Source organism: Salminus brasiliensis, chromosome 11 (genome assembly GCF_030463535.1).
Source record: "Salminus brasiliensis chromosome 11, fSalBra1.hap2, whole genome shotgun sequence".
Lineage (NCBI taxonomy): Eukaryota > Metazoa > Chordata > Actinopteri > Characiformes > Bryconidae > Salminus > Salminus brasiliensis.
In genome coordinates this window covers 32,345,371-32,362,396 of record NC_132888.1, presented here as the reverse complement: position 1 = coordinate 32,362,396, position 17,026 = coordinate 32,345,371, and the positions used below count along the sequence as shown (strand labels likewise).

General features: G+C 38.7%; 55 pseudogenes; all 55 read left to right on the top strand.

The window, feature by feature from the left end:
* The first annotated feature begins 83 nt into the window (after positions 1–83).
* Positions 84–202, top strand: LOC140571736 (5S ribosomal RNA; annotated as a pseudogene).
* A 185-nt stretch (positions 203–387) lies between these two features.
* Positions 388–506, top strand: LOC140570321 (5S ribosomal RNA; annotated as a pseudogene).
* A 222-nt stretch (positions 507–728) lies between these two features.
* LOC140572513 (5S ribosomal RNA) lies at positions 729–847 on the top strand (annotated as a pseudogene).
* Positions 848–1,033: 186 nt separating this feature from the next.
* LOC140567263 (5S ribosomal RNA) lies at positions 1,034–1,152 on the top strand (annotated as a pseudogene).
* Positions 1,153–1,337: 185 nt separating this feature from the next.
* On the top strand, positions 1,338–1,456 carry LOC140570275 (5S ribosomal RNA; annotated as a pseudogene).
* A 185-nt stretch (positions 1,457–1,641) lies between these two features.
* On the top strand, positions 1,642–1,760 carry LOC140566357 (5S ribosomal RNA; annotated as a pseudogene).
* A 185-nt stretch (positions 1,761–1,945) lies between these two features.
* On the top strand, positions 1,946–2,064 carry LOC140566356 (5S ribosomal RNA; annotated as a pseudogene).
* A 185-nt stretch (positions 2,065–2,249) lies between these two features.
* Positions 2,250–2,368, top strand: LOC140573228 (5S ribosomal RNA; annotated as a pseudogene).
* Positions 2,369–2,553: 185 nt separating this feature from the next.
* On the top strand, positions 2,554–2,672 carry LOC140573342 (5S ribosomal RNA; annotated as a pseudogene).
* Positions 2,673–2,857: 185 nt separating this feature from the next.
* LOC140571248 (5S ribosomal RNA) lies at positions 2,858–2,976 on the top strand (annotated as a pseudogene).
* Positions 2,977–3,161: 185 nt separating this feature from the next.
* On the top strand, positions 3,162–3,280 carry LOC140565982 (5S ribosomal RNA; annotated as a pseudogene).
* Positions 3,281–3,465: 185 nt separating this feature from the next.
* On the top strand, positions 3,466–3,584 carry LOC140570802 (5S ribosomal RNA; annotated as a pseudogene).
* Positions 3,585–3,807: 223 nt separating this feature from the next.
* LOC140567066 (5S ribosomal RNA) lies at positions 3,808–3,926 on the top strand (annotated as a pseudogene).
* Positions 3,927–4,111: 185 nt separating this feature from the next.
* LOC140570291 (5S ribosomal RNA) lies at positions 4,112–4,230 on the top strand (annotated as a pseudogene).
* A 186-nt stretch (positions 4,231–4,416) lies between these two features.
* On the top strand, positions 4,417–4,535 carry LOC140573020 (5S ribosomal RNA; annotated as a pseudogene).
* Positions 4,536–4,720: 185 nt separating this feature from the next.
* LOC140569711 (5S ribosomal RNA) lies at positions 4,721–4,839 on the top strand (annotated as a pseudogene).
* Positions 4,840–5,024: 185 nt separating this feature from the next.
* On the top strand, positions 5,025–5,143 carry LOC140571420 (5S ribosomal RNA; annotated as a pseudogene).
* Positions 5,144–5,328: 185 nt separating this feature from the next.
* LOC140569710 (5S ribosomal RNA) lies at positions 5,329–5,447 on the top strand (annotated as a pseudogene).
* Positions 5,448–5,633: 186 nt separating this feature from the next.
* On the top strand, positions 5,634–5,752 carry LOC140570071 (5S ribosomal RNA; annotated as a pseudogene).
* A 185-nt stretch (positions 5,753–5,937) lies between these two features.
* On the top strand, positions 5,938–6,056 carry LOC140567761 (5S ribosomal RNA; annotated as a pseudogene).
* Positions 6,057–6,278: 222 nt separating this feature from the next.
* On the top strand, positions 6,279–6,397 carry LOC140570800 (5S ribosomal RNA; annotated as a pseudogene).
* Positions 6,398–6,582: 185 nt separating this feature from the next.
* On the top strand, positions 6,583–6,701 carry LOC140569709 (5S ribosomal RNA; annotated as a pseudogene).
* Positions 6,702–6,886: 185 nt separating this feature from the next.
* On the top strand, positions 6,887–7,005 carry LOC140569932 (5S ribosomal RNA; annotated as a pseudogene).
* A 185-nt stretch (positions 7,006–7,190) lies between these two features.
* Positions 7,191–7,309, top strand: LOC140570799 (5S ribosomal RNA; annotated as a pseudogene).
* A 222-nt stretch (positions 7,310–7,531) lies between these two features.
* Positions 7,532–7,650, top strand: LOC140571735 (5S ribosomal RNA; annotated as a pseudogene).
* A 185-nt stretch (positions 7,651–7,835) lies between these two features.
* Positions 7,836–7,954, top strand: LOC140572429 (5S ribosomal RNA; annotated as a pseudogene).
* Positions 7,955–8,176: 222 nt separating this feature from the next.
* On the top strand, positions 8,177–8,295 carry LOC140572501 (5S ribosomal RNA; annotated as a pseudogene).
* Positions 8,296–8,481: 186 nt separating this feature from the next.
* LOC140566587 (5S ribosomal RNA) lies at positions 8,482–8,600 on the top strand (annotated as a pseudogene).
* A 185-nt stretch (positions 8,601–8,785) lies between these two features.
* LOC140571734 (5S ribosomal RNA) lies at positions 8,786–8,904 on the top strand (annotated as a pseudogene).
* Positions 8,905–9,089: 185 nt separating this feature from the next.
* Positions 9,090–9,208, top strand: LOC140572428 (5S ribosomal RNA; annotated as a pseudogene).
* A 222-nt stretch (positions 9,209–9,430) lies between these two features.
* Positions 9,431–9,549, top strand: LOC140572490 (5S ribosomal RNA; annotated as a pseudogene).
* A 185-nt stretch (positions 9,550–9,734) lies between these two features.
* On the top strand, positions 9,735–9,853 carry LOC140566355 (5S ribosomal RNA; annotated as a pseudogene).
* Positions 9,854–10,038: 185 nt separating this feature from the next.
* LOC140566354 (5S ribosomal RNA) lies at positions 10,039–10,157 on the top strand (annotated as a pseudogene).
* A 185-nt stretch (positions 10,158–10,342) lies between these two features.
* LOC140570290 (5S ribosomal RNA) lies at positions 10,343–10,461 on the top strand (annotated as a pseudogene).
* A 186-nt stretch (positions 10,462–10,647) lies between these two features.
* LOC140573019 (5S ribosomal RNA) lies at positions 10,648–10,766 on the top strand (annotated as a pseudogene).
* A 185-nt stretch (positions 10,767–10,951) lies between these two features.
* On the top strand, positions 10,952–11,070 carry LOC140569708 (5S ribosomal RNA; annotated as a pseudogene).
* Positions 11,071–11,255: 185 nt separating this feature from the next.
* Positions 11,256–11,374, top strand: LOC140566841 (5S ribosomal RNA; annotated as a pseudogene).
* Positions 11,375–11,559: 185 nt separating this feature from the next.
* LOC140571419 (5S ribosomal RNA) lies at positions 11,560–11,678 on the top strand (annotated as a pseudogene).
* Positions 11,679–11,863: 185 nt separating this feature from the next.
* On the top strand, positions 11,864–11,982 carry LOC140569707 (5S ribosomal RNA; annotated as a pseudogene).
* A 186-nt stretch (positions 11,983–12,168) lies between these two features.
* On the top strand, positions 12,169–12,287 carry LOC140570070 (5S ribosomal RNA; annotated as a pseudogene).
* A 185-nt stretch (positions 12,288–12,472) lies between these two features.
* Positions 12,473–12,591, top strand: LOC140567760 (5S ribosomal RNA; annotated as a pseudogene).
* Positions 12,592–12,813: 222 nt separating this feature from the next.
* Positions 12,814–12,932, top strand: LOC140570798 (5S ribosomal RNA; annotated as a pseudogene).
* Positions 12,933–13,117: 185 nt separating this feature from the next.
* Positions 13,118–13,236, top strand: LOC140569705 (5S ribosomal RNA; annotated as a pseudogene).
* Positions 13,237–13,421: 185 nt separating this feature from the next.
* Positions 13,422–13,540, top strand: LOC140569704 (5S ribosomal RNA; annotated as a pseudogene).
* A 185-nt stretch (positions 13,541–13,725) lies between these two features.
* Positions 13,726–13,844, top strand: LOC140570797 (5S ribosomal RNA; annotated as a pseudogene).
* A 222-nt stretch (positions 13,845–14,066) lies between these two features.
* LOC140571732 (5S ribosomal RNA) lies at positions 14,067–14,185 on the top strand (annotated as a pseudogene).
* Positions 14,186–14,370: 185 nt separating this feature from the next.
* LOC140573026 (5S ribosomal RNA) lies at positions 14,371–14,489 on the top strand (annotated as a pseudogene).
* A 222-nt stretch (positions 14,490–14,711) lies between these two features.
* LOC140572478 (5S ribosomal RNA) lies at positions 14,712–14,830 on the top strand (annotated as a pseudogene).
* Positions 14,831–15,016: 186 nt separating this feature from the next.
* LOC140567516 (5S ribosomal RNA) lies at positions 15,017–15,135 on the top strand (annotated as a pseudogene).
* Positions 15,136–15,320: 185 nt separating this feature from the next.
* LOC140572427 (5S ribosomal RNA) lies at positions 15,321–15,439 on the top strand (annotated as a pseudogene).
* Positions 15,440–15,661: 222 nt separating this feature from the next.
* On the top strand, positions 15,662–15,780 carry LOC140572525 (5S ribosomal RNA; annotated as a pseudogene).
* Positions 15,781–15,966: 186 nt separating this feature from the next.
* On the top strand, positions 15,967–16,085 carry LOC140566586 (5S ribosomal RNA; annotated as a pseudogene).
* Positions 16,086–16,270: 185 nt separating this feature from the next.
* Positions 16,271–16,389, top strand: LOC140570274 (5S ribosomal RNA; annotated as a pseudogene).
* A 185-nt stretch (positions 16,390–16,574) lies between these two features.
* On the top strand, positions 16,575–16,693 carry LOC140566353 (5S ribosomal RNA; annotated as a pseudogene).
* A 185-nt stretch (positions 16,694–16,878) lies between these two features.
* On the top strand, positions 16,879–16,997 carry LOC140566352 (5S ribosomal RNA; annotated as a pseudogene).
* Positions 16,998–17,026: the final 29 nt, after the last annotated feature.

Genomic DNA, 17,026 nt, shown 5'->3' with positions numbered 1-17,026 from the left:
TGAAATGGAATGCTTTTGCTTGGTTTTGAACAAATATGGTCTTAGCTATGAAATTTGAATCCTCTAGTTTGCAAGGTGCTTCTGCTTACGGCCATTCCACCCTTAGAATGCCTGATCTCGTCTGATCTCAGAAGCTACCTAGGGTTGGGTCTGGTTAGTACTTGAATGGGAGACTGTCTGGGAATACCAGGTGTTGTAAGCTTTTCCAATCCTGCAAACAATTAAAGCTTACATTTCCATGTTATTTACATCTTTTGCACAAATTTGTAGTTGAAACTCTTTTGTGTTGTAAATGTTGATGTGTTGAAATGGAATGCTTTTGCTTGGTTTTGAACAAATATGGTCTTAGCTATGAAATTTGAATCCTCTAGTTTGGAAGGTGCTTTTGCTTACGACCATTCCACCCTTAGAATACCTGATCTCGTCTGATCTCAGAAGCTACCTAGGGTTGGGCCTGGTTAGTACTTGAATGGGAGACTGTCTGGGAATGCTAGGTGTTGTAAGCTTTTCCAATCCTGCAAACAATTAAAGCTTACATTTCCATGTTATTTACATCTTTTGCACAAATTTGTAGATGAAACTCTTTTGTGTTGTAAATGTTGATGTGTTGAAATGGAATGCTTTGTGTTGTAAATGTTGATGTGTTGAAATGGAATGCTTTTGCTTGGTTTTGAACAAATATGATCTTAGCTATGAAATTTGAATCCTCTAGTTTGCAAGGTGCTTCTGCTTACGGCCATTCCACCCTTAGAATGCCTGATCTCGTCTGATCTCAGAAGTTACCTAGGGTTGGGCCTGGTTAGTACTTGAATGGGAGACTGTCTGGGAATACCAGGTGTTGTAAGCTTTTCCAATCCTGCAAACAATTAAAGCTTACATTTCCATGTTATTTACATCTTTTGCACAAATTTGTAGTTGAAACTCTTTTGTGTTGTAAATGTTGATGTGTTGAAATGGAATGCTTTTGCTTGGTTTTGAACAAATATGGTCTTAGCTATGAAATTTGAATCCTCTAGGTTTGCAAGGTGCTTCTGCCTACGGCCATTCCAACCTTAGAATGCCTGATCTCCTCTGATCTCAGAAGCTACCTAGGGTTGGGCCTGGTTAGTACTTGAATGGGAGACTGTCTGGGAATACCAGGTGTTGTAAGCTTTTCCAATCCTGCAAACAATTAAAGCTTACATTTCCATGTTATTTACATCTTTTGCACAAATTTGTAGTTGAAACTCTTTTGTGTTGTAAATGTTGATGTGTTGAAATGGAATGCTTTTGCTTGGTTTTGAACAAATATGGTCTTAGCTATGAAATTTGAATCCTCTAGTTTGCAAGGTGCTTCTGCTTACGGCCATTCCACCCTTAGAATGCCTGATCTCGTTTGATCTCAGAAGCTACCTAGGGTTGGGCCTGGTTAGTACTTGAATGGGAGACTGTCTGGGAATACCAGGTGTTGTAAGCTTTTCCAATCCTGCAAACAATTAAAGCTTACATTTCCATGTTATTTACATCTTTTGCACAAATTTGTAGTTGAAACTCTTTTGTGTTGTAAATGTTGATGTGTTGAAATGGAATGCTTTTGCTTGGTTTTGAACAAATATGGTCTTAGCTATGAAATTTGAATCCTCTAGTTTGCAAGGTGCTTCTGCTTAAGGCCATTCCACCCTTAGAATGCCTGATCTCGTCTGATCTCAGAAGCTACCTAGGGTTGGGCCTGGTTAGTACTTGAATGGGAGACTGTCTGGGAATATCAGGTGTTGTAAGCTTTTCCAATCCTGCAAACAATTAAAGCTTACATTTCCATGTTATTTACATCTTTTGCACAAATTTGTAGTTGAAACTCTTTTGTGTTGTAAATGTTGATGTGTTGAAATGGAATGCTTTTGCTTGGTTTTGAACAAATATGGTCTTAGCTATGAAATTTGAATCCTCTAGTTTGCAAGGTGCTTCTGCTTAAGGCCATTCCACCCTTAGAATGCCTGATCTCGTCTGATCTCAGAAGCTACCTAGGGTTGGGCCTGGTTAGTACTTGAATGGGAGACTGTCTGGGAATATCAGGTGTTGTAAGCTTTTCCAATCCTGCAAACAATTAAAGCTTACATTTCCATGTTATTTACATCTTTTGCACAAATTTGTAGTTGAAACTCTTTTGTGTTGTAAATGTTGATGTGTTGAAATGGAATGCTTTTGCTTGGTGTTGAACAAATATGGTCTTAGCTATGAAATTTGAATCCTCTAGTTTGCAAGGTGCTTCTGCTTACGGCCATTCCACCCTTAGAATGCCTGATCTAGTCTGATCTCAGAAGCTACCTAGGGTTGGGCCTGGTTAGTACTTGCATGGGAGACTGTCTGGGAATACCAGGTGTTGTAAGCTTTTCCAATCCTGCAAACAATTAAAGCTTACATTTCCATGTTATTTACATCTTTTGCACAAATTTGTAGTTGAAACTCTTTTGTGTTGTAAATGTTGATGTGTTGAAATGGAATGCTTTTGCTTGGTTTTGAACAAATATGGTCTTAGCTATGAAATTTGAATCCTCTAGTTTGCAAGGTGCTTCTGCTTAGGGCTATTCCACCCTTAGAATGCCTGATCTCGTCTGATCTCAGAAGCTACCTAGGGTTGGGCCTGGTTAGTACTTGAATGGGAGACTGTCTGGGAATACCCGGTGTTGTAAGCTTTTCCAATCCTGCAAACAATTAAAGCTTACATTTCCATGTTATTTACATCTTTTGCACAAATTTGTAGTTGAAACTCTTTTGTGTTGTAAATGTTGATGTGTTGAAATGGAATGCTTTTGCTTGGTTTTGAACAAATATGGTCTTAGCTATGAAATTTGAATCCTCTAGTTTGCAAGGTGCTTCTGCTTACGGCAATTCCACCCTTAGAATGCCTGATCTCGTCTGATCTCAGAAGCTACCTAGGGTTGGGCCTGGTTAGTACTTGAATGGGAGACTGTCTGGGAATACCAGGTGTTGTAAGCTTTTCCAATCCTGCAAACAATTAAAGCTTACATTTCCATGTTATTTACATCTTTTGCACAAATTTGTAGTTGAAACTCTTTTGTGTTGTAAATGTTGATGTGTTGAAATGGAATGCTTTTGCTTGGTTTTGAACAAATATGGTCTTAGCTATGAAATTTGAATCCTCTAGTTTGCAAGGTGCTTCTGCTTACGGCCATTCCACCCTTAGAATGCCTGATCTCGTCTGATCTCAGAAGCTACCTAGGGTTGGGCCTGGTTAGTACTTGAATGGGAGACTGTCTGGGAATACCAGGTGTCGTAAGCTTTTCCAATCCTGCAAACAATTAAAGCTTACATTTCCATGTTATTTACATCTTTTGCACAAATTTGTAGTTGAAACTCTTTTGTGTTGTAAATGTTGATGTGTTGAAATGGAATGCTTTTGCTTGGTTTTGAACAAATATGGTCTTAGCTATGAAATTTGAATCCTCTAGTTTGCAAGGTGCTTCTGCTTACGGCCATTCCACCCTTAGAATGCCTGATCTCGTCTGATCTCAGAAGCTACCTAGGGTTGGGCCTGGTTAGTACTTGAATGGGAGACTGTCTGGGAATATCAGGTGTTGTAAGCTTTTCCAATCCTGCAAACAATTAAAGCTTACATTTCCATGTTATTTACATCTTTTGCACAAATTTGTAGATGAAACTCTTTTGTGTTGTAAATGTTGATGTGTTGAAATGGAATGCTTTGTGTTGTAAATGTTGATGTGTTGAAATGGAATGCTTTTACTTGGTTTTGAACAAATATGGTCTTAGCTATGAAATTTGAATCCTCTAGGTTTGCAAGGTGCTTCTGCCTACGGCCATTCCAACCTTAGAATGCCTGATCTCGTCTGATCTCAGAAGCTACCTAGGGTTGGGCCTGGTTAGTACTTGAATGGGAGACTGTCTGGGAATATCAGGTGTTGTAAGCTTTTCCAATCCTGCAAACAATTAAAGCTTACATTTCCATGTTATTTACATCTTTTGCACAAATTTGTAGTTGAAACTCTTTTGTGTTGTAAATGTTGATGTGTTGAAATGGAATGCTTTTGCTTGGTTTTGAACAAATATGGTCTTAGCTATGAAATTTGAATCCTCTAGTTTGCAAGGTGCTTCTGCTTACGGCCATTCCACCCTTAGAATGCCTGATCTCGTCTGATCTCAGAAGCTACCTAGGGTTGGGCCTGGTTAGTACTTGCATGGGAGACTGTCTGGGAATACCAGGTGTTGTAAGCTTTTCCAATCCTGCAAACAATTAAAGCTTACATTTCCATGTTATTTACATCTTTTGCACAAATTTGTAGTTGAAACTCTTTTGTGTTGTAAATGTTGATGTGTTGAAATGGAATGCTTTTGCTTGGTTTTGAACAAATATGGTCTTAGCTATGAAATTTGAATCCTCTAGGTTTGCAAGGTGCTTCTGCTTACGGCCATTCCACCCTTAGAATGCCTGATCTCGTCTGATCTCAGAAGCTACCTAGGGTTGGGCCTGGTTAGTACTTGAATGGGAGACTGTCTGGAAATATCAGGTGTTGTAAGCTTTTCCAATCCTGCAAACAATTAAAGCTTACATTTCCATGTTATTTACATCTTTTGCACAAATTTGTAGTTGAAACTCTTTTGTGTTGTAAATGTTGATGTGTTGAAATGGAATGCTTTTGCTTGGTTTTGAACAAATATGGTCTTAGCTATGAAATTTGAATCCTCTAGTTTGCAAGGTGCTTCTGCTTACGGCCATTCCACCCTTAGAATGCCTGATCTCGTCTGATCTCAGAAGCTACCTAGGGTTGGGCCTGGTTAGTACTTGAATGGGAGACTGTCTGGGAATACCAGGTGTTGTAAGCTTTTCCAATCCTGCAAACAATTAAAGCTTACATTTCCATGTTTTTTACATCTTTTGCACAAATTTGTAGTTGAAACTCTTTTGTGTTGTAAATGTTGATGTGTTGAAATGGAATGCTTTTGCTTGGTTTTGAACAAATATGGTCTTAGCTATGAAATTTGAATCCTCTAGTTTGCAAGGTGCTTCTGCTTACGGCTATTCCACCCTTAGAATGCCTGATCTCGTCTGATCTCAGAAGCTACCTAGGGTTGGGCCTGGTTAGTACTTGAATGGGAGACTGTCTGGGAATACCCGGTGTTGTAAGCTTTTCCAATCCTGCAAACAATTAAAGCTTACATTTCCATGTTATTTACATCTTTTGCACAAATTTGTAGTTGAAACTCTTTTGTGTTGTAAATGTTGATGTGTTGAAATGGAATGCTTTTGCTTGGTTTTGAACAAATATGGTCTTAGCTATTAAATTTGAATCCTCTAGTTTGCAAGGTGCTTCTGCTTACGGCCATTCCACCCTTAGAATGCCTGATCTCGTCTGATCTCAGAAGCTACCTAGGGTTGGGCCTGGTTAGTACTTGAATGGGAGACTGTCTGGGAATACCAGGTGTTGTAAGCTTTTCCAATCCTGCAAACAATTAAAGCTTACATTTCCATGTTATTTACATCTTTTGCACAAATTTGTAGTTGAAACTCTTTTGTGTTGTAAATGTTGATGTGTTGAAATGGAATGCTTTTGCTTGGTTTTGAACAAATATGGTCTTAGCTATGAAATTTGAATCCTCTAGGTTTGCAAGGTGCTTCTGCTTACGGCCATTCCACCCTTAGAATGCCTGATCTCATCTGATCTCAGAAGCTACCTAGGGTTGGGCCTGGTTAGTACTTGAATGGGAGACTGTCTGGGAATATCAGGTGTTGTAAGCTTTTCCAATCCTGCAAACAATTAAAGCTTACATTTCCATGTTATTTACATCTTTTGCACAAATTTGTAGTTGAAACTCTTTTGTGTTGTAAATGTTGATGTGTTGAAATGGAATGCTTTTGCTTGGTTTTGAACAAATATGGTCTTAGCTATGAAATTTGAATCCTCTAGTTTGCAAGGTGCTTCTGCTTACGGCAATTCCACCCTTAGAATGCCTGATCTCGTCTGATCTCAGAAGCTACCTAGGGTTGGGCACGGTTAGTACTTGAATGGGAGACTGTCTGGGAATACCAGGTGTTGAAAGCTTTTCCAATCCTGCAAACAATTAAAGCTTACATTTCCATGTTATTTACATCTTTTGCACAATTTTGTAGATGAAACTCTTTTGTGTTGTAAATGTTGATGTATTGAAATGGAATGCTTTGTGTTGTAAATGTTGATGTGTTGAAATGGAATGCTTTTGCTTGGTTTTGAACAAATATGATCTTAGCTATGAAATTTGAATCCTCTAGTTTGCAAGGTGCTTCTGCTTACGGCCATTCCACCCTTAGAATGCCTGATCTCGTCTGATCTCAGAAGCTACCTAGGGTTGGGCCTGGTTAGTACTTGAATGGGAGACTGTCTGGGAATATCAGGTGTTGTAAGCTTTTCCAATCCTGCAAACAATTAAAGCTTACATTTCCATGTTATTTACATCTTTTGCACAAATTTGTAGTTGAAACTCTTTTGTGTTGTAAATGTTGATGTGTTGAAATGGAATGCTTTTGCTTGGTTTTGAACAAATATGGTCTTAGCTATGAAATTTGAATCCTCTAGTTTGCAAGGTGCTTCTGCTTACGGCCATTCCACCCTTAGAATGCCTGATCTCGTCTGATCTCAGAAGCTACCTAGGGTTGGGCCTGGTTAGTACTTGAATGGGAGACTGTCTGGGAATACCAGGTGTTGTAAGCTTTTCCAATCCTGCAAACAATTAAAGCTTACATTTCCATGTTATTTACATCTTTTGCACAAATTTGTAGTTGAAACTCTTTTGTGTTGTAAATGTTGATGTGTTGAAATGGAATGCTTTTGCTTGGTTTTGAACAAATATGGTCTTAGCTATGAAATTTGAATCCTCTAGTTTGCAAGGTGCTTCTGCTTACGGCCATTCCACCCTTAGAATGCCTGATCTCGTCTGATCTCAGAAGCTACCTAGGGTTGGGCCTGGTTAGTACTTGAATGGGAGACTGTCTGGGAATACCTGGTGTTGTAAGCTTTTCCAATCCTGCAAACAATTAAAGCTTACATTTCCATGTTATTTACATCTTTTGCACAAATTTGTAGTTGAAACTCTTTTGTGTTGTAAATGTTGATGTGTTGAAATGGAATGCTTTTGCTTGGTTTTGAACAAATATGGTCTTAGCTATGAAATTTGAATCCTCTAGTTTGCAAGGTGCTTCTGCTTACGGCCATTCCACCCTTAGAATGCCTGATCTCGTCTGATCTCAGAAGCTACCTAGGGTTGGGCCTGGTTAGTACTTGAATGGGAGACTGTCTGGGAATATCAGGTGTTGTAAGCTTTTCCAATCCTGCAAACAATTAAAGCTTACATTTCCATGTTATTTACATCTTTTGCACAAATTTGTAGATGAAACTCTTTTGTGTTGTAAATGTTGATGTGTTGAAATGGAATGCTTTGTGTTGTAAATGTTGATGTGTTGAAATGGAATGCTTTTGCTTGGTTTTGAACAAATATGGTCTTAGCTATGAAATTTGAATCCTCTAGTTTGCAAGGTGCTTCTGCTTACGGCCATTCCACCCTTAGAATGCCTGATCTCGTCTGATCTCAGAAGCTACCTAGGGTTGGGTCTGGTTAGTACTTGAATGGGAGACTGTCTGGGAATACCAGGTGTTGTAAGCTTTTCCAATCCTGCAAACAATTAAAGCTTACATTTCCATGTTATTTACATCTTTTGCACAAATTTGTAGTTGAAACTCTTTTGTGTTGTAAATGTTGATGTGTTGAAATGGAATGCTTTTGCTTGGTTTTGAACAAATATGGTCTTAGCTATGAAATTTGAATCCTCTAGTTTGGAAGGTGCTTTTGCTTACGGCCATTCCACCCTTAGAATGCCTGATCTCGTCTGATCTCAGAAGCTACCTAGGGTTGGGCCTGGTTAGTACTTGAATGGGAGACTGTCTGGGAATGCTAGGTGTTGTAAGCTTTTCCAATCCTGCAAACAATTAAAGCTTACATTTCCATGTTATTTACATCTTTTGCACAAATTTGTAGATGAAACTCTTTTGTGTTGTAAATGTTGATGTGTTGAAATGGAATGCTTTGTGTTGTAAATGTTGATGTGTTGAAATGGAATGCTTTTGCTTGGTTTTGAACAAATATGATCTTAGCTATGAAATTTGAATCCTCTAGTTTGCAAGGTGCTTCTGCTTACGGCCATTCCACCCTTAGAATGCCTGATCTCGTCTGATCTCAGAAGTTACCTAGGGTTGGGCCTGGTTAGTACTTGAATGGGAGACTGTCTGGGAATACCAGGTGTTGTAAGCTTTTCCAATCCTGCAAACAATTAAAGCTTACATTTCCATGTTATTTACATCTTTTGCACAAATTTGTAGTTGAAACTCTTTTGTGTTGTAAATGTTGATGTGTTGAAATGGAATGCTTTTGCTTGGTTTTGAACAAATATGGTCTTAGCTATGAAATTTGAATCCTCTAGGTTTGCAAGGTGCTTCTGCCTACGGCCATTCCAACCTTAGAATGCCTGATCTCGTCTGATCTCAGAAGCTACCTAGGGTTGGGCCTGGTTAGTACTTGAATGGGAGACTGTCTGGGAATACCAGGTGTTGTAAGCTTTTCCAATCCTGCAAACAATTAAAGCTTACATTTCCATGTTATTTACATCTTTTGCACAAATTTGTAGTTGAAACTCTTTTGTGTTGTAAATGTTGATGTGTTGAAATGGAATGCTTTTGCTTGGTTTTGAACAAATATGGTCTTAGCTATGAAATTTGAATCCTCTAGTTTGCAAGGTGCTTCTGCTTACGGCCATTCCACCCTTAGAATGCCTGATCTCGTCTGATCTCAGAAGCTACCTAGGGTTGGGTCTGGTTAGTACTTGAATGGGAGACTGTCTGGGAATACCAGGTGTTGTAAGCTTTTCCAATCCTGCAAACAATTAAAGCTTACATTTCCATGTTATTTACATCTTTTGCACAAATTTGTAGTTGAAACTCTTTTGTGTTGTAAATGTTGATGTGTTGAAATGGAATGCTTTTGCTTGGTTTTGAACAAATATGGTCTTAGCTATGAAATTTGAATCCTCTAGTTTGGAAGGTGCTTTTGCTTACGGCCATTCCACCCTTAGAATGCCTGATCTCGTCTGATCTCAGAAGCTACCTAGGGTTGGGCCTGGTTAGTACTTGAATGGGAGACTGTCTGGGAATGCTAGGTGTTGTAAGCTTTTCCAATCCTGCAAACAATTAAAGCTTACATTTCCATGTTATTTACATCTTTTGCACAAATTTGTAGATGAAACTCTTTTGTGTTGTAAATGTTGATGTGTTGAAATGGAATGCTTTGTGTTGTAAATGTTGATGTGTTGAAATGGAATGCTTTTGCTTGGTTTTGAACAAATATGATCTTAGCTATGAAATTTGAATCCTCTAGTTTGCAAGGTGCTTCTGCTTACGGCCATTCCACCCTTAGAATGCCTGATCTCGTCTGATCTCAGAAGTTACCTAGGGTTGGGCCTGGTTAGTACTTGAATGGGAGACTGTCTGGGAATACCAGGTGTTGTAAGCTTTTCCAATCCTGCAAACAATTAAAGCTTACATTTCCATGTTATTTACATCTTTTGCACAAATTTGTAGTTGAAACTCTTTTGTGTTGTAAATGTTGATGTGTTGAAATGGAATGCTTTTGCTTGGTTTTGAACAAATATGGTCTTAGCTATGAAATTTGAATCCTCTAGTTTGCAAGGTGCTTCTGCTTAAGGCCATTCCACCCTTAGAATGCCTGATCTCGTCTGATCTCAGAAGCTACCTAGGGTTGGGCCTGGTTAGTACTTGAATGGGAGACTGTCTGGGAATATCAGGTGTTGTAAGCTTTTCCAATCCTGCAAACAATTAAAGCTTACATTTCCATGTTATTTACATCTTTTGCACAAATTTGTAGTTGAAACTCTTTTGTGTTGTAAATGTTGATGTGTTGAAATGGAATGCTTTTGCTTGGTTTTGAACAAATATGGTCTTAGCTATGAAATTTGAATCCTCTAGTTTGCAAGGTGCTTCTGCTTAAGGCCATTCCACCCTTAGAATGCCTGATCTCGTCTGATCTCAGAAGCTACCTAGGGTTGGGCCTGGTTAGTACTTGAATGGGAGACTGTCTGGGAATATCAGGTGTTGTAAGCTTTTCCAATCCTGCAAACAATTAAAGCTTACATTTCCATGTTATTTACATCTTTTGCACAAATTTGTAGTTGAAACTCTTTTGTGTTGTAAATGTTGATGTGTTGAAATGGAATGCTTTTGCTTGGTTTTGAACAAATATGGTCTTAGCTATGAAATTTGAATCCTCTAGTTTGCAAGGTGCTTCTGCTTACGGCCATTCCACCCTTAGAATGCCTGATCTCGTCTGATCTCAGAAGCTACCTAGGGTTGGGCCTGGTTAGTACTTGCATGGGAGACTGTCTGGGAATACCAGGTGTTGTAAGCTTTTCCAATCCTGCAAACAATTAAAGCTTACATTTCCATGTTATTTACATCTTTTGCACAAATTTGTAGTTGAAACTCTTTTGTGTTGTAAATGTTGATGTGTTGAAATGGAATGCTTTTGCTTGGTTTTGAACAAATATGGTCTTAGCTATGAAATTTGAATCCTCTAGGTTTGCAAGGTGCTTCTGCTTACGGCCATTCCACCCTTAGAATGCCTGATCTCGTCTGATCTCAGAAGCTACCTAGGGTTGGGCCTGGTTAGTACTTGAATGGGAGACTGTCTGGAAATATCAGGTGTTGTAAGCTTTTCCAATCCTGCAAACAATTAAAGCTTACATTTCCATGTTATTTACATCTTTTGCACAAATTTGTAGTTGAAACTCTTTTGTGTTGTAAATGTTGATGTGTTGAAATGGAATGCTTTTGCTTGGTTTTGAACAAATATGGTCTTAGCTATGAAATTTGAATCCTCTAGTTTGCAAGGTGCTTCTGCTTACGGCCATTCCACCCTTAGAATGCCTGATCTCGTCTGATCTCAGAAGCTACCTAGGGTTGGGCCTGGTTAGTACTTGAATGGGAGACTGTCTGGGAATACCAGGTGTTGTAAGCTTTTCAAATCCTGCAAACAATTAAAGCTTACATTTCCATGTTATTTACATCTTTTGCACAAATTTGTAGTTGAAACTCTTTTGTGTTGTAAATGTTGATGTGTTGAAATGGAATGCTTTTGCTTGGTTTTGAACAAATATGGTCTTAGCTATGAAATTTGAATCCTCTAGTTTGCAAGGTGCTTCTGCTTACGGCCATTCCACCCTTAGAATGCCTGATCTCGTCTGATCTCAGAAGCTACCTAGGGTTGGGCCTGGTTAGTACTTGAATGGGAGACCGTCTGGGAATACCAGGTGTTGTAAGCTTTTCCAATCCTGCAAACAATTAAAGCTTACATTTCCATGTTTTTTACATCTTTTGCACAAATTTGTAGTTGAAACTCTTTTGTGTTGTAAATGTTGATGTGTTGAAATGGAATGCTTTTGCTTGGTTTTGAACAAATATGGTCTTAGCTATGAAATTTGAATCCTCTAGTTTGCAAGGTGCTTCTGCTTACGGCTATTCCACCCTTAGAATGCCTGATCTCGTCTGATCTCAGAAGCTACCTAGGGTTGGGCCTGGTTAGTACTTGAATGGGAGACTGTCTGGGAATACCCGGTGTTGTAAGCTTTTCCAATCCTGCAAACAATTAAAGCTTACATTTCCATGTTATTTACATCTTTTGCACAAATTTGTAGTTGAAACTCTTTTGTGTTGTAAATGTTGATGTGTTGAAATGGAATGCTTTTGCTTGGTTTTGAACAAATATGGTCTTAGCTATTAAATTTGAATCCTCTAGTTTGCAAGGTGCTTCTGCTTACGGCCATTCCACCCTTAGAATGCCTGATCTCGTCTGATCTCAGAAGCTACCTAGGGTTGGGCCTGGTTAGTACTTGAATGGGAGACTGTCTGGGAATACCAGGTGTTGTAAGCTTTTCCAATCCTGCAAACAATTAAAGCTTACATTTCCATGTTATTTACATCTTTTGCACAAATTTGTAGTTGAAACTCTTTTGTGTTGTAAATGTTGATGTGTTGAAATGGAATGCTTTTGCTTGGTTTTGAACAAATATGGTCTTAGCTATGAAATTTGAATCCTCTAGGTTTGCAAGGTGCTTCTGCTTACGGCCATTCCACCCTTAGAATGCCTGATCTCATCTGATCTCAGAAGCTACCTAGGGTTGGGCCTGGTTAGTACTTGAATGGGAGACTGTCTGGGAATATCAGGTGTTGTAAGCTTTTCCAATCCTGCAAACAATTAAAGCTTACATTTCCATGTTATTTACATCTTTTGCACAAATTTGTAGTTGAAACTCTTTTGTGTTGTAAATGTTGATGTGTTGAAATGGAATGCTTTTGCTTGGTTTTGAACAAATATGGTCTTAGCTATGAAATTTGAATCCTCTAGTTTGCAAGGTGCTTCTGCTTACGGCAATTCCACCCTTAGAATGCCTGATCTCGTCTGATCTCAGAAGCTACCTAGGGTTGGGCACGGTTAGTACTTGAATGGGAGACTGTCTGGGAATACCAGGTGTTGAAAGCTTTTCCAATCCTGCAAACAATTAAAGCTTACATTTCCATGTTATTTACATCTTTTGCACAATTTTGTAGATGAAACTCTTTTGTGTTGTAAATGTTGATGTATTGAAATGGAATGCTTTGTGTTGTAAATGTTGATGTGTTGAAATGGAATGCTTTTGCTTGGTTTTGAACAAATATGATCTTAGCTATGAAATTTGAATCCTCTAGTTTGCAAGGTGCTTCTGCTTACGGCCATTCCACCCTTAGAATGCCTGATCTCGTCTGATCTCAGAAGCTACCTAGGGTTGGGCCTGGTTAGTACTTGAATGGGAGACTGTCTGGGAATATCAGGTGTTGTAAGCTTTTCCAATCCTGCAAACAATTAAAGCTTACATTTCCATGTTATTTACATCTTTTGCACAAATTTGTAGTTGAAACTCTTTTGTGTTGTAAATGTTGATGTGTTGAAATGGAATGCTTTTGCTTGGTTTTGAACAAATATGGTCTTAGCTATGAAATTTGAATCCTCTAGTTTGCAAGGTGCTTCTGCTTACGGCCATTCCACCCTTAGAATGCCTGATCTCGTCTGATCTCAGAAGCTACCTAGGGTTGGGCCTGGTTAGTACTTGAATGGGAGACTGTCTGGGAATACCAGGTGTTGTAAGCTTTTCCAATCCTGCAAACAATTAAAGCTTACATTTCCATGTTATTTACATCTTTTGCACAAATTTGTAGTTGAAACTCTTTTGTGTTGTAAATGTTGATGTGTTGAAATGGAATGCTTTTGCTTGGTTTTGAACAAATATGGTCTTAGCTATGAAATTTGAATCCTCTAGTTTGCAAGGTGCTTCTGCTTACGGCCATTCCACCCTTAGAATGCCTGATCTCGTCTGATCTCAGAAGCTACCTAGGGTTGGGCCTGGTTAGTACTTGAATGGGAGACTGTCTGGGAATACCAGGTGTTGTAAGCTTTTCCAATCCTGCAAACAATTAAAGCTTACATTTCCATGTTATTTACATCTTTTGCACAAATTTGTAGTTGAAACTCTTTTGTGTTGTAAATGTTGATGTGTTGAAATGGAATGCTTTTGCTTGGTTTTGAACAAATATGGTCTTAGCTATGAAATTTGAATCCTCTAGTTTGCAAGGTGCTTCTGCTTACGGCCATTCCACCCTTAGAATGCCTGATCTCGTCTGATCTCAGAAGCTACCTAGGGTTGGGCCTGGTTAGTACTTGAATGGGAGACTGTCTGGGAATATCAGGTGTTGTAAGCTTTTCCAATCCTGCAAACAATTAAAGCTTACATTTCCATGTTATTTACATCTTTTGCACAAATTTGTAGATGAAACTCTTTTGTGTTGTAAATGTTGATGTGTTGAAATGGAATGCTTTGTGTTGTAAATGTTGATGTGTTGAAATGGAATGCTTTTGCTTGGTTTTGAACAAATATGGTCTTAGCTATGAAATTTGAATCCTCTAGTTTGCAAGGTGCTTCTGCTTACGGCCATTCCACCCTTAGAATGCCTGATCTCGTCTGATCTCAGAAGCTACCTAGGGTTGGGTCTGGTTAGTACTTGAATGGGAGACTGTCTGGGAATACCAGGTGTTGTAAGCTTTTCCAATCCTGCAAACAATTAAAGCTTACATTTCCATGTTATTTACATCTTTTGCACAAATTTGTAGTTGAAACTCTTTTGTGTTGTAAATGTTGATGTGTTGAAATGGAATGCTTTTGCTTGGTTTTGAACAAATATGGTCTTAGCTATGAAATTTGAATCCTCTAGTTTGGAAGGTGCTTTTGCTTACGGTCATTCCACCCTTAGAATGCCTGATCTCGTCTGATCTCAGAAGCTACCTAGGGTTGGGCCTGGTTAGTACTTGAATGGGAGACTGTCTGGGAATGCTAGGTGTTGTAAGCTTTTCCAATCCTGCAAACAATTAAAGCTTACATTTCCATGTTATTTACATCTTTTGCACAAATTTGTAGATGAAACTCTTTTGTGTTGTAAATGTTGATGTGTTGAAATGGAATGCTTTGTGTTGTAAATGTTGATGTGTTGAAATGGAATGCTTTTGCTTGGTTTTGAACAAATATGATCTTAGCTATGAAATTTGAATCCTCTAGTTTGCAAGGTGCTTCTGCTTACGGCCATTCCACCCTTAGAATGCCTGATCTCGTCTGATCTCAGAAGTTACCTAGGGTTGGGCCTGGTTAGTACTTGAATGGGAGACTGTCTGGGAATACCAGGTGTTGTAAGCTTTTCCAATCCTGCAAACAATTAAAGCTTACATTTCCATGTTATTTACATCTTTTGCACAAATTTGTAGTTGAAACTCTTTTGTGTTGTAAATGTTGATGTGTTGAAATGGAATGCTTTTGCTTGGTTTTGAACAAATATGGTCTTAGCTATGAAATTTGAATCCTCTAGGTTTGCAAGGTGCTTCTGCCTACGGCCATTCCAACCTTAGAATGCCTGATCTCGTCTGATCTCAGAAGCTACCTAGGGTTGGGTCTGGTTAGTACTTGAATGGGAGACTGTCTGGGAATACCAGGTGTTGTAAGCTTTTCCAATCCTGCAAACAATTAAAGCTTACATTTCCATGTTATTTACATCTTTTGCACAAATTTGTAGTTGAAACTCTTTTGTGTTGTAAATGTTGATGTGTTGAAATGGAATGCTTTTGCTTGGTTTTGAACAAATATGGTCTTAGCTATGAAATTTGAATCCTCTAGTTTGGAAGGTGCTTTTGCTTACGGCCATTCCACCCTTAGAATGCCTGATCTCGTCTGATCTCAGAAGCTACCTAGGGTTGGGCCTGGTTAGTACTTGAATGGGAGACTGTCTGGGAATGCTAGGTGTTGTAAGCTTTTCCAATCCTGCAAACAATTAAAGCTTACATTTCCATGTTATTTACATCTTTTGCACAAATTTGTAGATGAAACTCTTTTGTGTTGTAAATGTTGATGTGTTGAAATGGAATGCTTTGTGTTGTAAATGTTGATGTGTTGAAATGGAATGCTTTTGCTTGGTTTTGAACAAATATGATCTTAGCTATGAAATTTGAATCCTCTAGTTTGCAAGGTGCTTCTGCTTACGGCCATTCCACCCTTAGAATGCCTGATCTCGTCTGATCTCAGAAGTTACCTAGGGTTGGGCCTGGTTAGTACTTGAATGGGAGACTCTCTGGGAATACCAGGTGTTGTAAGCTTTTCCAATCCTGCAAACAATTAAAGCTTACATTTCCATGTTATTTACATCTTTTGCACAAATTTGTAGTTGAAACTCTTTTGTGTTGTAAATGTTGATGTGTTGAAATGGAATGCTTTTGCTTGGTTTTGAACAAATATGGTCTTAGCTATGAAATTTGAATCCTCTAGGTTTGCAAGGTGCTTCTGCCTACGGCCATTCCAACCTTAGAATGCCTGATCTCGTCTGATCTCAGAAGCTACCTAGGGTTGGGCCTGGTTAGTACTTGAATGGGAGACTGTCTGGGAATACCAGGTGTTGTAAGCTTTTCCAATCCTGCAAACAATTAAAGCTTACATTTCCATGTTATTTACATCTTTTGCACAAATTTGTAGTTGAAACTCTTTTGTGTTGTAAATGTTGATGTGTTGAAATGGAATGCTTTTGCTTGGTTTTGAACAAATATGGTCTTAGCTATGAAATTTGAATCCTCTAGTTTGCAAGGTGCTTCTGCTTACGGCCATTCCACCCTTAGAATGCCTGATCTCGTTTGATCTCAGAAGCTACCTAGGGTTGGGCCTGGTTAGTACTTGAATGGGAGACTGTCTGGGAATACCAGGTGTTGTAAGCTTTTCCAATCCTGCAAACAATTAAAGCTTACATTTCCATGTTATTTACATCTTTTGCACAAATTTGTAGTTGAAACTCTTTTGTGTTGTAAATGTTGATGTGTTGAAATGGAATGCTTTTGCTTGGTTTTGAACAAATATGGTCTTAGCTATGAAATTTGAATCCTCTAGTTTGCAAGGTGCTTCTGCTTAAGGCCATTCCACCCTTAGAATGCCTGATCTCGTCTGATCTCAGAAGCTACCTAGGGTTGGGCCTGGTTAGTACTTGAATGGGAGACTGTCTGGGAATATCAGGTGTTGTAAGCTTTTCCAATCCTGCAAACAATTAAAGCTTACATTTCCATGTTATTTACATCTTTTGCACAAATTTGTAGTTGAAACTCTTTTGTGTTGTAAATGTTGATGTGTTGAAATGGAATGCTTTTGCTTGGTTTTGAACAAATATGGTCTTAGCTATGAAATTTGAATCCTCTAGTTTGCAAGGTGCTTCTGCTTAAGGCCATTCCACCCTTAGAATGCCTGATCTCGTCTGATCTCAGAAGCTACCTAGGGTTGGGCCTGGTTAGTACTTGAATGGGAGACTGTCTGGGAATATCAGGTGTTGTAAGCTTTTCCAATCCTGCAAACAATTAAAGCTTA